The 15,685-nt window shown below is 44.7% G+C and overlaps 1 long non-coding RNA gene across 4 annotated transcripts in view; it reads right to left on the reverse strand.

The window, feature by feature from the left end:
- Positions 1 to 15,685, reverse strand: part of LOC106010769 (uncharacterized) — a 148,742-nt gene that overhangs the window by 23,021 nt on the left and 110,036 nt on the right. For all 4 annotated transcript variants that reach the window (XR_002387434.2, XR_015444779.1, XR_015444780.1 and 1 more), the window contains exons 7-8: positions 14,817 to 14,968; positions 14,031 to 14,313 (exon numbers count right to left, since the gene is read on the reverse strand). This is a non-coding gene — a long non-coding RNA (uncharacterized LOC106010769). The remainder of the gene's footprint in view (positions 1 to 14,030; positions 14,314 to 14,816; positions 14,969 to 15,685) is intronic.

Raw genomic sequence — 15,685 nt, forward strand, 5'->3', positions numbered from 1 at the left:
AATACACTGAACCCTGCTATTTGATACAACCCAAAACTCCTGGCACCTTTGGGTCTATAGCCACCTGGACACTCTTTAATACTGGGTCTGCTTGAGCAAGCCACCACTTGGGAGAAACAAGAAAAGCTCCTCCAGGGAATTCCCAGAGGCAAGGTCGTTATTCACAAGTTGCCTGACATTAATCAGCTAGTTCAATTTTACATTACACTGTTTCCAGGACTTTTAATGGTTCTTAAGTTAAGGGGGAGTTCATGCTTAAAAAGAAGAACCACCTGCTTGCCCTCTGCAAAGGACTGAGGATCCAAAGAGGGCTTTGTTCAGGAAGAACAAGCAGTCCATAGGATTCTGTCCCAATTATTTTCTGCTACGTAACAAAACTATCCTCCAAAGCTTATTAGATATGAAACAACTAGTTTATGCTGCTTATAATTTGGTGGGTCAGAAATCTGGAAAGGCTCAGCTAGGTGGTTAGACTCTACACATGGCACTGGCTAGGACAAGAATCCACTGCCAAGATGGCCTCTTCAAAATGGCGCCTCAGTGTTGACAGCCTCTCAGATCTAACCACCATGAAGGAGAAGAGTGTGTCACTTTTACATACAGCTACCTGTATCTCCAGTAGCCCTGCCATTGCCTGGAATGAATGAATGAATGAATGAATGAAACATCTTATCTAAAAGGATGCCAAAATATCAAATCAAAAGTTTTTAAGCCAGTTGTGGTGGTGCACAACTATAATCCCAGCACTCTGGGAGGCCGAGGCAGGAGAAGCAAGAGTTCAAGCCCAACCTAGGAAACTTAGCAGGATGCTGTCTAAAAAAATTTCTTTAGGGCCGGGGATTTAGCTCAGTGGTTCTGGCATCCCAAGTTTGATCCCTGGGACCAAAAAAAAAAAAAAAAAAAATTCTTTAAAGGGTTGGAAATGGAGCTCAAGGTGGAGGCCCAGTAAAAGAAAGAAAGAAAAGTTTCAGTTCACATTTTGACTTCTAAGCAAATATATCCTTGTGTCCTCATAAGAGACATCGAAGTGGCATAGAATCAGTGAGAAGGTATCAAAATTACAAAACATTGGGAAACTATACTTTTGGAGTCAGGAACACAGGCAAGAGTTCTGATTTAGCCACCTACTGATCTTGCACCAGGTAAATCTCTTTGGGGATAAGATAGAAATATAAATAATGACTGTAAGAAAATAAATGAGGACCAGCTCTGAGAACTTGGCAAACCAGTTAACCTTTCTAAGCCTATTTCCTCAGCTACAAAATAAGGAAACTAACAGTGCCCTGCCTCCCTCACAGGGGAATTGTGAGGATAAAATGACTTATGCTATAAGAAAAGTCACAATTCATAGGAAATGCTTTGAAGACTGTGCAATTCCATGGAAATGATGGTTATTATTTCTCCCGGCCATTTTGGAAGGCTTTGGCCTAAAGCCAAGGGCACAAACAGGATATGCTGCCTCCTCCTGCCCATTCTGTTCTGTGGATCCTCTGAGACAGGTACAAAGTCTTCAAGGAACAGAACAGAGGGGCTAGCCCCACATGGTGAGAATTTGCTGGAAGTAGGCACAAGGGGTTGAAGACTCACCAGATGGGGACCCTTAGAAAACCCAAACCCCTCTCCAGGGTGGACACGCAGACCTTGGACTGCATGGTGGTCTGTGGATCCCACCAGCTTAAGCTGCAGAGGAGTTTGTGTGTCAAGCTCAGCCAAGCATTGGCAAGGCCAGTTAGGGAGCAGAGGGTCTTTCCTGCCACGCTCTCTCTGGAAACCTCAAGGCAACATACTTACAGAAAAGCCGATTAATAAAACTCTTTAATGAGAAAGGAAAGCAGAAACCAACAAAGACAGGGAGGAAAGAGATTTGGGGGCAGAGCCCACTCTGTTCTGTGCCAAGGTTCCTACAAGTTTGACATTTGGAAAAGATCTGGACTGGAGGAGCCAAGGATTTGGGACAGGCCTCCTTCCGGGCCCCCGGGAGTGTCAAGAAGAGGAGGAGGAGGAGGAGGAGGAGGAGGAGGAGGAGGAAAATGACTCAGCTGAAATGAAGGGAAAAGCAGTTTTCAAAAAGAGAAATGATAAAAGACACAAGAGTATGAAACCAAAACCAGGACAGAGTCCAAATGCCCTCTCAGAGTGAGTGGGTGAATTTTCAAAAAGCCAGAGACCCCACTAGGGGTTCTAAACCAAGAATAATACAGGAAAAAGACAGTCTCCTGGGTAGGCCAGGCCCACAGCCCCCAAGGCTTCCCCAGTCCTTGAACGGGAGGGTCTGGTGCCCCTGCTACAGGAGAAATGCTGAATGCCTCTGTCAGCACAGGTTACCCTTGTGACTGTGAGAACACAGATAAATTCTGTGGCAGATGCACTAGGAAGAAATGTGGATGGCATTCTCCTAGCCGGGCAAGGGCAGGAGGAAGGCTCCTGCTGCTCCTCTGATCCACAGAACCTTCAGGAGGCAGCTGGAAAGGAGATGGAAAGAGTGTCCCTCCCCAGAAGTTGACACAGCTCCATCCCCTTCCAACAGCCAAGGTCAGATGACCTTGATTGCAAAAGTGTCACTTTGAAATATTCAATGGAGAGCGAGTGTGATAATGAAAAGAGATAAGAGAACACAAAAGAAGCCGCTGCCTGGACAGCTCCGTGTCTCCCTTCTTCAGGGTCATTCAGTAAGCACTGGATTCGTGCCTATGGCTGGAGTTCACAAAACTCCATGGAAACACACTTGTGGGGAGGTCAGCATGGATGGGAACACAATGACCAATGCAGACAAGGACATGGACTGGGAAGAGGGTCAATTGATCAAACCCCCAGGACCCAACTGTCCTAAAGGAGGGTCAGAACAAGAGGCCCCTTCATACCCCCTAAGAGAAAGCTTCCTAACTACATTCCCTACATTCCAACCAAAACTAGGAAACCACCGGAGAATTTCTGTCCCCAGACCCTGAGTCATCCAGGGGGCTCTGAAGAGGGGAGAGATTCCTGTGACTGTTCAGAGACTTCCAGTATGTGGCAAGGGGGCTTCACTTCTTGGTGGTTACCAGAAGGAATGGCCAGGCCACCCTTGGAGGCCCCTTGCTGTCCACCTTGAATGGCCTGAGATTCCCCTACACAGACACCCTTAGCCATAATGGAAGAAACTCCCACAGGTCTGTGTCCAGGCCTGGGCCTCTAAAGTTGTGTTGGTTCAGGTCCTCAAGGAAGCAGAGAGAATTGAGAGGGAATTCGATTTGTTTCAGGAAGTCTGGAAGGGTCATGTGGAGAACAGGTGGAGGCCATCAGAGCTCAGACACTTGTGAAAGAGGCCCAACAGGCCTGCCATGCAGCTCGGAGAAAGAGTAACCCTGGGGAGCCCCAAACAGAGTGTGCCACCAGCAGCGGCCTGTGTGTGGCAGGCACAGCCTCACTCTGTTTCCCCTGCAGGCTCAGTCACGACTAGGAGCTACCCGGTCAGAGTGTGGTTCAGCAGAGTCACCATAATGGGCCCTATTTTCTATTTTTTATTGCTAAAATGAAATATCTGACACCTTACAAATAAAATGGGTTTATTTAGCTCACGGTTTTGGAGGCTGAAAGACTACACAGCCTGGCACAGGCTCTGGCAAGAGCCCCCATGACTCCATCACCTCCTGGTGATGGGAGCAGGTGTGAAGCAGAGATCATGTGGTGAGACAGGAAGCTATAGAGGGGAGGAGTGGTAACAACCTCCAAGTTGGCCACGCCTCTTAAAGGTCTCAACATCTCTTAATACTGCCGCACTGGGAATCCAGCTCCCAACACACGAAGCTTTGAGGGACAAATCACATACAAATCATAGAAGATCCCTAAGTTGGGATAGCTGGAGCCTGTGAAGTAACTTTTTTCTTCACAGCATGTAGATCTGAGTAGCGCACATCCATAGCTACCTAACAGTGAACACTGTTTTGGAAAAAGACTTTAAATAGAGCAATGCACTTAGTCCTTGAGACAAGTTCTACACATGGCCTGCTCTGCAGCAAGAAGCTTCACAGAACTGGTATGAGAAGTAAATAAAAGAATGAATAGAGCAGTCATTTGCAAACCATGAGTGCCCACACTAGAAGTTAAAAATTGGAAGCTCATGCCCAAAAGTGTTTTCACTAATATGTTTGATTTTTTAAATGCCAAGTTAATTGCTAGCATATACAAACAACAAAAACTAGACATCCAGCTTCTCCTCAAAATAAAGACCAGTACTAAGCCCATATTCCAGTTCACTGTAATGCCCATCTGTCTCTGATATATTATACCCCACCTACTTTATTCATGGACTTGGCCAACCCAGTCTCTAAATGCCTCCTGCCTACACTCATGGATGCACCTAAGTCATCCATGGTCATCCCATTTCTTCTGGAAATATAAAGGAAAATACATAGAAAACCAAACATGAGCTCCATGAGATTAAAATATAAAATGAAAAATTCAGTTAAACAGTTGGAAGATGAATTTGAGAAAATCTCTTAGAGATGCACCATGGAAGAGAAAAATAAGAAAGTTAGAAGATCTATCTAGACTTAACATCCAAGCAGTAAGAGTTCCAGGATGAGAGAACAAAGAAAATGTATTAGTCAGCTTTCCATCACTATAAGAAAATACCTGAGATAAATAACTAATGGAGAAGAAGGCTTATTTTAGCTCATAATTTTAGAGATTACAGTCAATTACTGGGCAAACCCATTGCTTTTGGCCTCTGCTCAGGGCACCAGACAGCAATAGTAGGTAGCATGTAGTTGAGCAAATTACTCACCTCATGGCCAGGAAATGAAAGAGGAGGAGGAAGAGACAAGAGTCTCACAGTCCTCTTCCAGTGCACACCTCCAGTGACCTAACTTTCTCCCTCTAGGCCCCACCTCTTCAAGATTCCACCACCTCCCACCAGTGCCACACTGAGGACCAAGCCTTTAACACATGAGCTTTTGAAGGACATTCAACATCCAAACTATAGAAAAAAGGGAGAGGAATACCTAAAGAATTAGCATAGAACTGTAGAACAGGAACTTCCAGGTTGAAAAGGTCTATAGAGGATCCCAGATAGTCAGTGAAAAATTCCCCAACAATACACATTCTTGTGGAATTTTGAAAATCTTGCAGACAAGGGGAAAAATTCCAAAAGCTTCCAAAGAAAAAAATTTTTAAAGTCAGAATCAGGGATCATTATGGCATCAGTTTTTCAATAGCAACTTGGGAAGCCAGATGCTAAAGAATCAATGCTTGGTACCAGGGATTGAACTCAGGACCTTGTGCTTGTGAGGCAGGCAGCAGAACCACTGAGCTAAATCCCCAGCCCAATGCTCTAGTGTTCTAAGGGGAAGGAAATCTAAACCCAGTCAGATCACCAATCAAGTGGGATTCTATCAAAATATTTTTCAAGGGCCAGGGATTTAGCTCAGTGGTTCCGCCACCTGCCCCACAAGCACAAGGACCCGAGTTCAATCCCCAGTACCAAAAAATATTTTTTCAAATACTCAAGGTCTCAAAAGTTTCCTTCTCACATACTCTTTCACAAGAAGCTCCTGAAGCTGTGCATCACAAAAACAAGGTAGTAAAGATGATATCAGACTCAGAAGGCAGAGATCTAGCCCAAGAGAGAGAGGAGGGCTCCAGACATCCCCCTCTGGAAAACAGAGAAGACCAGGGATGGTTCTCTATGGTTCTGTCTGGATATAAGACATTTATAATTAAATTAGTAATATAAAACTAAAGAAACCAAACAATGAGGAAAAGGCTTGAACAGCATTTCACAGAAGGAGATATCCAAATAGCCAATAAGCATATGAAGTGAGCCTGAACATCATTAGTCATCAAGAGAATGCAAATTAAAATCACACTTGATAAAAACAGCATGGTACTGGCAAAGAAACAGGCTTGAGGACCAGTGGAACAGATTAGAAGATGCAGAAACAATGCCAGACACACTCAGCCATCTCATCTTCGACAAAGGAGCCAAACACCCTCACTGGAGAAAAGATAGCCTCTTTAATAAATGGTGCTGGAAAAATTGGGCTTCAACTTGCCAAAGATTAAAACTAGACCTGTATCTCTCACCATGCACTAAACTAAAATCAAAATGGATTAAAGATCTAAATATTAAAATAGAAACTCTGAACCAGTTGGAACAGAGGTTAGGTAGAACCCTTGAAGACATCGGTGTAGGAAAAGATTTTATGAACAAAACCTCAGTTGCCTGTGAACTAGCACAAACAATCAACAAATGGGATTTCTTCTTATTAAAAAGCTTCTGCACAGCAAGAGAAACCACCAGCAGTGTGAAGAGACAATCCACAATGTGGGAAAAAATCTTCACCTGCTCTTCCTCAGACAAAGGTCTACTATCTCAAATCTATAAAGAACTTAAAAAGATCAGATCTCCCAAATTTAAAGACCCAATCCAAAAATGGGCATCTGAAATGAACAGACATTTCTCAGACAAAGAAGTAGAAATAGCAAATAAATACATGAAAAAATGTTCAACGTCATTGGTCATTCGAGAGATGCAAATGAAAACAACGCTGAGATTCCACTTCACTCCAGAAAGAATGGCTGCTATCATGAAATCAACCAATAACAAATGCTGGCGGGGCTGTGGGGAAAGAGGAACCCTGCTCCACTGCTGGTGGGAATGTAGACTGGTGCAAGCACTGTGGAAATCAGTATGGAGATACCTCAAAGAACTAGGACTGGAAATCCCATTTGACCCCACTATTCCACTGCTGGGGATCTTCCCCAAAGAATTAAAAGAATCATAGCACAGTGATATATGTGCACCCATGTTCATAGCAGTGCAGTTTGTAATAGCTAAAACTTGGAAACAGCCCAAATGCCCATCAAATGGAGACTGGATAAAGAAAATGTAGTTTTTTAATAAAATGGAGTACTACTCAGCCATAAAAAATGAGCAATTAGAGACATTTATAGCTAAGTGGATGCACATTGAGGCAATACTCTTAAGTGAAATAAATAGGACACAGATGTGTAAATACCGAATAGTTTCTCTGGTGTGAGAAACTGAAAGTGTAAATAAGGACTAAATATATAATAGGTCATGTGAAATAGGAAGAAAAGGGGCAAAGGGGAAGGAAGTGGGAGGGCTAAGGGAAAGGATAGAAGGGAATGGGATTAATATGAGAAAATGGAAAAATAGGAACAAAATCTTTGTAAATAGGGAGGGCTGGAGGGGTTGAAGGGAGGGCTGGGCAAAGGTGAAAAACAAGAACCAAGAGAGACTATGTAAAGGTGCAAATTTCCAATGATGAATGTCATTATATTGTACACCTAAAATGTACCAATGATTAGAATGAATAATGGATAATGTAAAATAGGAAGAAAAGGTCCAAAGGGGTAGGGGTAGTGGGAGGCACAGGGGAAAGGAAAGAAGGAAAAGGAAAAAATGATGAGAAATGGAAAAAATGGAAATAAAGTCTTTGTAAATAGGGAAGGGTGGAGGGCGTGAAGGGAGGGCTAGGAATGGGGAAAAAATAAGAACCAAGATGCATTATATAAAGGTACAATTCCCAATGAGAAATGTAATTGTATTGTATACCTACAATGTACCAATAAAAGAATTTAATACAAAAAAAAAATCACACTGTTAACCACTGCCCACTCAGCACACAGATAAAATCAGAAACAACAGACAATCCCAAATGTTGACAAGGTGTCCCAGTGGGGTCTATGTGGCACAGTCACTTTGGAAATCAACTTAGCAGTTCTTATAGTTAAACATATGCCATCCTCTGACCCACCAATCCCATTCCTAGGTTTATATTCAGGGAAATGAGTACATATATCCACAAAAATACTGATGCAAGTATATTCAGAATAGCTCTATGCATAATGGTCAAAAACTGGAAGCGGACCAAATATGCATCAAATGGTGAATGGATAAACTCAATGTGCTATTTCCATCCCAGGAATACAACCTGGTGATAAAAAGGAATGAATGAAAGCTAGACATGACCACAAGGATGAACCTCAAAATCTTTATGAGTATAGAATGCCCGACAGAAAAGCACACAATGCAATGAGAATCTATTCCATAAGAGGAAACACTCACTGATGGAGACAAAGGTCAAAATAATGGTTATCTCATGGAGGACAAGGACAGGTAGATATTAACTAAACAGGGACCCAAGGGAACCCTCTAAGACAAGATGAATGTTTTATATCTTGACCTCAATCAACAGTGCCACCCCAGGAATAGCATATGTAAAAGTCATTAAGCTGTGTACGTAAGATTTATATATTTTTGTAAATTTAATTTGTTCCTCCCTAAGTCCTGAAAGAAAACTAGACCAACCCTAAAAGATGGATTACTGATGAAAAGTAAAGAGTTATATTCAGAAGGAATATGTAATCCGTGGACATTCCCTGTAATAGTACAGGATGTGATCAACAAGGACATAGAGGTGATAATGGATAAATACATGAATTTAACCAGAGTCTGTGTTGGCAGGATGGGAAGAAGGGCAGTGTTTCAGAGCAGCAGGGGGAGGAGCAGTGAGCAGAGTAAACTAAATCCTAAAGTTTTATAGGAGGAAGCCAATAATGTCTAAAATAAAGTAAACCAATAAACAAGAAATAGCACCAGAGCTGTGTTGTTCAGACATCTGGAGGTAAACACTAAAAGAAACAGCTTAATGGTAGCACATGGTTGTCTCTGGGAATAGAATTCAGTGGTGGGCACTGGGGGGCAAGATACTGCCACTTATAATTTAGGTCTGCTAGGATTAGCTCTGAAAAAAAGAAACCAGAATCCCTTAATTAAAACAAATATGTACCTGGGTTCAATCCCCTGCCCCCCAAAACACAGAAATGTATTTCTGACTCAGATAAAAGTGTAGAAGTAGGCAACTCCAGGCTGCTGCGCAGAGTTCTCCAAGACAGGCTCCTTTCTCTCCCTATGACACTATGCATGGCCTAGAGTTCCAAGATCACCTTATGGACCAGTGGTGCTGCTCCAGCTCCAGCCATCAAATTCACATCCCAGTCAGCAAAAGGAAAGATGGAAGAAAAGACAAGGATGAGAAAGGGTCCACACCTTTGTCTTTTGAGGACGTTTCCCCCAAACAACTACTTAAATATTTCCACTTAAATCTCACAGCACAGAACCAAGTCCCCTGGTCACTCCTGGGTGTAAAGAGGCTGCAAGATATTATCTCTATTCTGGACAGCCATGGATGAGGCCAATCTCTGCTATTAAGATTGTATTTAACGTTGTTAAACACATAGGCATTACTTTGACGAAAGTTAAAATGTGAACAAAAAGAGTAGCTTGAGCTGCCCACAGACAACATGAAGGGCAATTCTGCAAGCAGCACTGAGCCTAAGCACACATGTGGCCAGGGAGGAGGAAACACCTGCTGAGAGCAGAGCCTGTCACCTCAGTGCAGGAAGTGGAGAGGGCTCTGGAGGAAGGCTAAGCAGTTGCTTAGTGGACAAAGGTATCAGGTGGTGGCTGTCAACTCCATGACAGCACCTTACAGCCCCCACCTTGAAACTCTCCTGGCCTTCCACACTGAGACCCACATTTGGAAAAAAAAATACAGACTGACATTGCCTCCCAGGAAGGTAGAGATTGTTATTACTACTTACAGCAAAGCAAACAGATCCACAGAGGTTAAGTGACTTCCCCCAGGTGGTCCTAGGGGAGCCTAAACTTGACCTCAGGAATCCAAAGACCAAGTCAACATCTCTCTCCTCCTCCAGGGGGTCTGGGCAGCCACCCATGGCCTTTGGATTCTCTGCAGAGCCAGATCAGGCCTGTCGATAAGTCACAAGCAGCAATGACTCATTTGAAGACAAGATAAACAGCAGCAAGGCCAGTGGGCAGGGAGGCCGTTTCCTAGGCAGTGTGACTTCAGCAGGGCTGGCGAGTACACAGTTAGCGGGAGGATCCCCTTCTGCAAACACCAGCACAGCAGTTTCCAGACAAAGAGCAAGTGCTGCTGGGACTAGAAATGTGCAGCCCAGCTGGGAGCTGCAGTTATTTCTGTCCTCAAAGGGCTTTTGTCAAGAGCAGGCTGGGAGCCTGAGCATATAGAATTCCAAGCTTTTCCTCTCCGATTCCTCCAGCACCAGAAGGGAAAGTCATTCTGTGCTTCTCTAATAATAGTTGTACCTAGCATCCCATCTGGTGATCCCAAAATGCCTCACTGACATTTCTGAATAAATCTCAAGGTCCAAGGAACCTTGGGACAGTCGTTTCCTCTCCAGACCTCCCAGGGAGTTATAGGTAGACACTGTGCTTCTCAGAGAGCAGGAGAGGACTTTGCAGAAGCCAGAGGGAGCTTACTAGAATTTGTCCCTAGAACTTGCCCCAGCCAGGAGCATCTGGGTGCAGTGGGCCAACACCTAGAGCCCAGATGCACAGCAGGAAAGGGACAAAAGGCTCGGGGAAAGCCAGGCAGGCAGAAATAGCACTGGGCATTGCAGAACTGCATGCAAGACACAGCAGGGACCCAGCCCAGGGTTCACAGATGGACAGGGCTGAGCACATCCAAACACTCGAGCTAAGGCAGGATGCAAGCCTGCATGGAATCAGCTCTCAGGTAGAGAATTCAAGGAGGTAATAGGGAAACCAGACAGTAGATAGATGCTGTAGGTCCCATGGGGTGATACAATGCTGACCTGGCTAGAGAGATGTTACTGCCTTGCTGGTCACAGAACTGACGCAGTCTCAGGTGATGCAGCCTTGAAAATTAGGAGTCTATTGGGATGGGGCACCTCAGGGGCAACTCTGGAATCAACACATCTTGGCTGCCTCCTTCAGTCCTCATGCTTCTGGGTCCAGCAGGGGACTTTCACTCCACCCTGACACTGTGTGACAACACTTAGGATTAAGTCCTCCTCCATCTTTGACCAGCTTCCCAAGCTCCCTCAGTTTGAACCTTTCAATGAGTGGGTTTTATCTTTTTTCTTTCATTATTTTGTTGCTGTTGTTGCTGTTTGCAGTGCTGAGGCTGAGGATTTAACCCAGATCCTTTGCACCGAGCTATATCCCCTCTCTTTTATTTTGAGACAGAGTCTCCCCGAGTCACTAAGCTTTGCTTGAACTTGTGATCCTCCTGCTTCACCCTCCCAGAGTGCTAGGATTACAGGGTTGCACCACTATGCCCAGCTCTGTCATTCATTCTCACATGACTTACTCTAACTCCATCTCAACTTTTAGCAAAACACCATGGAACCATAAGAGCTGGGTAAATTATTTCTTCTTCTTCATCTTCTTTGTCACCTTCTTCTTATCCTCCTCTTTCTTCCCTCCTTCTCCTCCTCTTCTACCTCTTCCTCCTTTTCTTCTTCCTCTTCCTTACTTTACTTATATACATCTACTTAAGGAGATTTACAAAAACAATATGATAAAATGACACTACAGTCTCCCCATAAGATCAACACTGAACCTAACCATTGAATTTGATTCAGTTCTTGTCCAATTCAGTTTGCAACCAGAATCATGGAAAGAATTAAATTCGTGAACTGAGCTACCACTGTATACAAATAAGAACAAAATGATACTATGCAAATAAAAGTTATAAATCCTGAGTGGTCATTGGAAAGAATAAGTGGATCAGAGAAAGAGAGCATTAATCTGAGAAGGCTTCTTGAAGAAGGTGGGTTTTGAGCCACTTACTGGGAGAAAATAGAGTTTGGGTTTACATATTAGAATTATTTTGGTTGAAAGTGACAGCGATCTAATTCAAAGTAGTTTAAGCCGAGAAAAAGAACAGAAACAAGGAAAGAAGGAAAAAGAAAGGATAGAGGGAGAAAAGGAAAATTAATGAAGGAGAAAAATAGGGAAAACTAGATTGCCTTGGATAATGGGAAGTAGGCTTGGCTGGATTCAGAGACTCAAATGATATCACTGAGAAGCCACCATTCTGTTCTCTTTCATTCCCAGGTGGACTCCCTGAAGGGTAGCTCCCCAGACTTAGATTCTAGAGCTTTGGAAACCCAACAGCAAGAGAAGGCTTCTCTTTTCCAAGAGTTGAGAGAGGATTTGAAAAACAAAACCACTTCCGTTATAAAGAAATGCTGGGAGGTTGATTTGTTACTGAACCTTAACTCAGCCCATCCTAACTAATATGAGCCTCATTAGTCTAGCCTAGGACACATGTTCACTGCTCAGCCAGTTGACTATAGTGCCCTAATTAGTCAGACTGAGTCACAGGTTAGCCCTGGAGCCAGGGAGCTGAAGCCACACTGAAGCCACACACACCCCTCCCCTTTTCATGGGGTCTGAGATCTCCCCAGAGGAAGAGCACTAAGCAATAAAAACCAGAAGATGGGGCCGGGGATTTAGCTCAGTGGTCCCAGTGCCTGCCTCGCAAGCTCAAGGTCCCAAGTTCGATCCCCGGTACCAAAAAAAAAAAAAACCAGAAGAGTAGAGAGGTGGAGGGAGAAGGAGCACCCTGCATACTAATAGTTTCCAGAGCTGGGGCTTGCCTTTCTGCCTTATGATCCACCTCGCTCCAAGGCCCCAAGCTCCTGGCCACAGGAATCACAGTATTCTTCAAGGGATTTTGGAACTCCCAGAGCAAGTATAGGTTCTGGCGTCCCTTTCCTTGCTTCTTGCCACCTGCTATAGCCCAGACTCCCAGCTGTGAAGATTGGTTGCCCCTGCAGAGAGGCCTGCAGGTGTCCAAGGGTGACCTGGAGGCCAAGCATCCACACCTGCAGCCATGAGGGCCACAAATCCCTCAGGGACCCTGCAGCAGCCGCTCCCTGCATGCTCACACCTCATTCCAGCAAAACCTCTTCCTAGGGGAGCTGAATGAGCGCATCAGCAATTCCTGCTCTTCCATTCCCTTACATATTTTTAACCTCTTGGGCCAAAGAATTCAATCTGGTCTGTCTGCCTCTCCCACGGTGCCCAGAATCCAGCCGGAGTCAACACGTCACCCTTCCTGCAGCAGCTCGAGGGTCAGGAGTTCATCCCACTGAGCCATGCTTGGGGGTGGGGGTCCTAAGAAGCATGACATCCTCCCCCAAAGCCCCAACAGCTGTGTTTCCCCTCCGCTCAGAAGGAAAGAGACCAAATAAAGCAGCAGGAGGAATTACATGGTGCAGAAATGCTCAGCATAGGATTCAGAGTCAAAAGGTCAGATTTTCCGTTATAATTTGAGCAGGTCTCTTTTTGGTTTCTGCTTCAATGGGTTTTCCTGTTGGCAAAATGAAGAATGAAAGGGGCCATTTAAGCCAGCAAGTGAGTCTTTGACACAGCAAGCTTCTCCATCCCAGTACCACTAGATCCAACAGCAGTCCAAAACCAAGCCAACTCTTTTGTAGAGAATTTCCAGACTCCCAAAGCTACCTTAGGAAGGAGAATGGAGGTCTAACTGAGCTTGCATCTTCAGTTCTTTGTCCACACTGGCCACTGGATAGAGCAGAAGGCTGGTGGGCTGAGCCATAGTACCTCTCAGAGGTGACCAGAAGCCAGGCATGACAAAGTGTCTCACAACACAGGAGCCTGGCTCCTACATCACACCTGGAAGCCTCAAAGTAAAGGAAGACTCCAAACCTACCACTCTGAGCTTTATGTGTACATATTTAAGGCAATAAAACCCATGGAGATGCAGCATTTGCAAAGTTTGGAGAGGGGCTTGAAGACAACTAAGTTTGTGACAAGCTCAGAGAAGGCAAGAGATAGGTAGCTCCAGGCTGTTATCCAGAACTCGAAATTTATAGATACATAGATGGAAACAGAGATGGATGATTGATAGATAGATAGATAGATGATAGAGAAAAATGAAAAAAACTAGTCAAAACACCTGATATGCACTAGGCTGAAGAGGATACAACTAAATATATAACAGAGCCTACTTAAGGGCAAGGGTGAATATAAGGGCTTTGTATGGGTGCTTCAAAGGGACAGATCTAACAAAATCATTCCGGGGGAATCAGAGCAAGTCCTGGCAGTTGTAAAAGATGATTCTGTTTGCCAGTGGCAGCCACCCTATGGCTTACTCAACTAAAAAGGTGCCAGATTCAGGTATGGTAGGATCCAGGCTTGGAAGTACCTTGAGGACTCAATCCTTCTTTGCCATGTCTTGCATCTGGTTCCTTCTGTGCCAACTTTATGCCATATGCCATACCCTGGAGCCTGCAGGCTGACAGCTTACTTCCTGATGGCCATCACCGGGTGCAGGTAGGGGGTGGTTCTCCTTTCAAAGGTTCTCATTGACATCATTTATGTCACAGTCCCTGAGGCCAGTAAGAAGGAATACACTTACTGGGCAGACCTGAGCTATACAGGAGGAGCTTCATGGGTCTGGAAGGGTCTGGAATGCCAAGAAGCCTGGGCTAGAAATAAAGAAAGGAGGCATTAGAATAAAGATTGAGCTGAACTGGCCCAATTCTGCCACTGACCGGTAGTGGGGCTTTGGGCAAGTCATTACCCCTCAGTGAACCTCAGGTTCTTCATTTTGTAAATAACAGTAACAATGCTTACTACAGACAGCTGCAGTGGTGACAAAGTAACTTAAGTTCACAGAGTACTCAGTTGGTTTAATGCATCTATTCCACTTTCTTTCCCTTTACTCTCGTTCTACCTTAAGACTACCAGAGGCTCACCTAACACATCATAGTCCCTACCTCCCTCATCTACAGTTTTGCTGCTTGCAGTTTCAGTTATTTCCAATCAGCCATGATAGTCTGAAAATACTCAATGGAAAATTCCAGAAATAAACAATACATAAGTTTTCAATTCAGTGCCATTCTGAGTGGTGTGATGCAATCTCAAGCCATCCCACCAAATCTGCAAATCCTCCCTTGTCCAGTGTATCGGAGCTGTATGCACTACTCACCCTTATTAGTTACGTGGGCACTTAGTAGCCATCTTGGTTACAGTATCGTGGTGCTCGTGTTCCAGGAACTGCTATTTTACTTAACAATGGCCCCAGAGTACAAAGTTAATGATGCTGGCAGTTTAGACCTGCCAGAGGGAAGATGGAAAGTACTGTAAAGAAGAAAGGTGAAGAAAGGTGAAATATGGATATCTATGGGTTAGGAAAAAAACACAATATATACAAAATTTAGTACTCTTTGTGGTTTCGGGGATCCACTGGGAGTCCTGGAACATATTCCCTGAGGATAAGGGGGCCTGCTGTTCAGAATCCTGGGAAGTGCTGAGCTGAAGAGATAGGAGGGGACCTGGACACACAGCCCTTCTCAGTAGTCATCCCCACATCTTGCAAACCAGCCTGAGAAACAGGGAGTTGGTACACCAGGGCCAGCTAGCAGGCTGGGGCTCAGATCCAAGGGTCTGGGGCTGGAGCCGGAGGTTCTACCCCAGCCAGCACCACCCAGAATGCCAAATGCAGAGCCTCCAAGAATGCATCTCAGGTCTGGAAGCATCAAGCCAGGAACAGAGTTGGGATTGCCAAATTGAGAGGGTGGGGACAGGAAAAGGAAGCAAAGCACAAGGAAAGGGCAGGAAAATCCGAGGGCTCACCAAGAGCCAGGGAAATAGCCTCGGCAGAGCTCCAGGACTGAATCAGGGCCATCCACGAGTTCTGAGAGATTAGAGAAATTCTTTGAATTCAGAAAAACATCAGGACAACCTTGCCCACTGTTCCTGGAAAGGGCCATACTGTGTCACCAGCATTATAGTCCAGACGCCAATGGGAATCCAATGTGGAACACTTACAAGGCAAAAAGGAGCAGGCCACAGATT

The sequence above is a fragment of the Heterocephalus glaber genome, unplaced genomic scaffold, assembly GCF_053883595.1.
Source record: "Heterocephalus glaber isolate CG9 unplaced genomic scaffold, H.glaber_assembly_v1.0 deba00001606, whole genome shotgun sequence".
NCBI classification, from domain to species: domain Eukaryota; kingdom Metazoa; phylum Chordata; class Mammalia; order Rodentia; family Bathyergidae; genus Heterocephalus; species Heterocephalus glaber.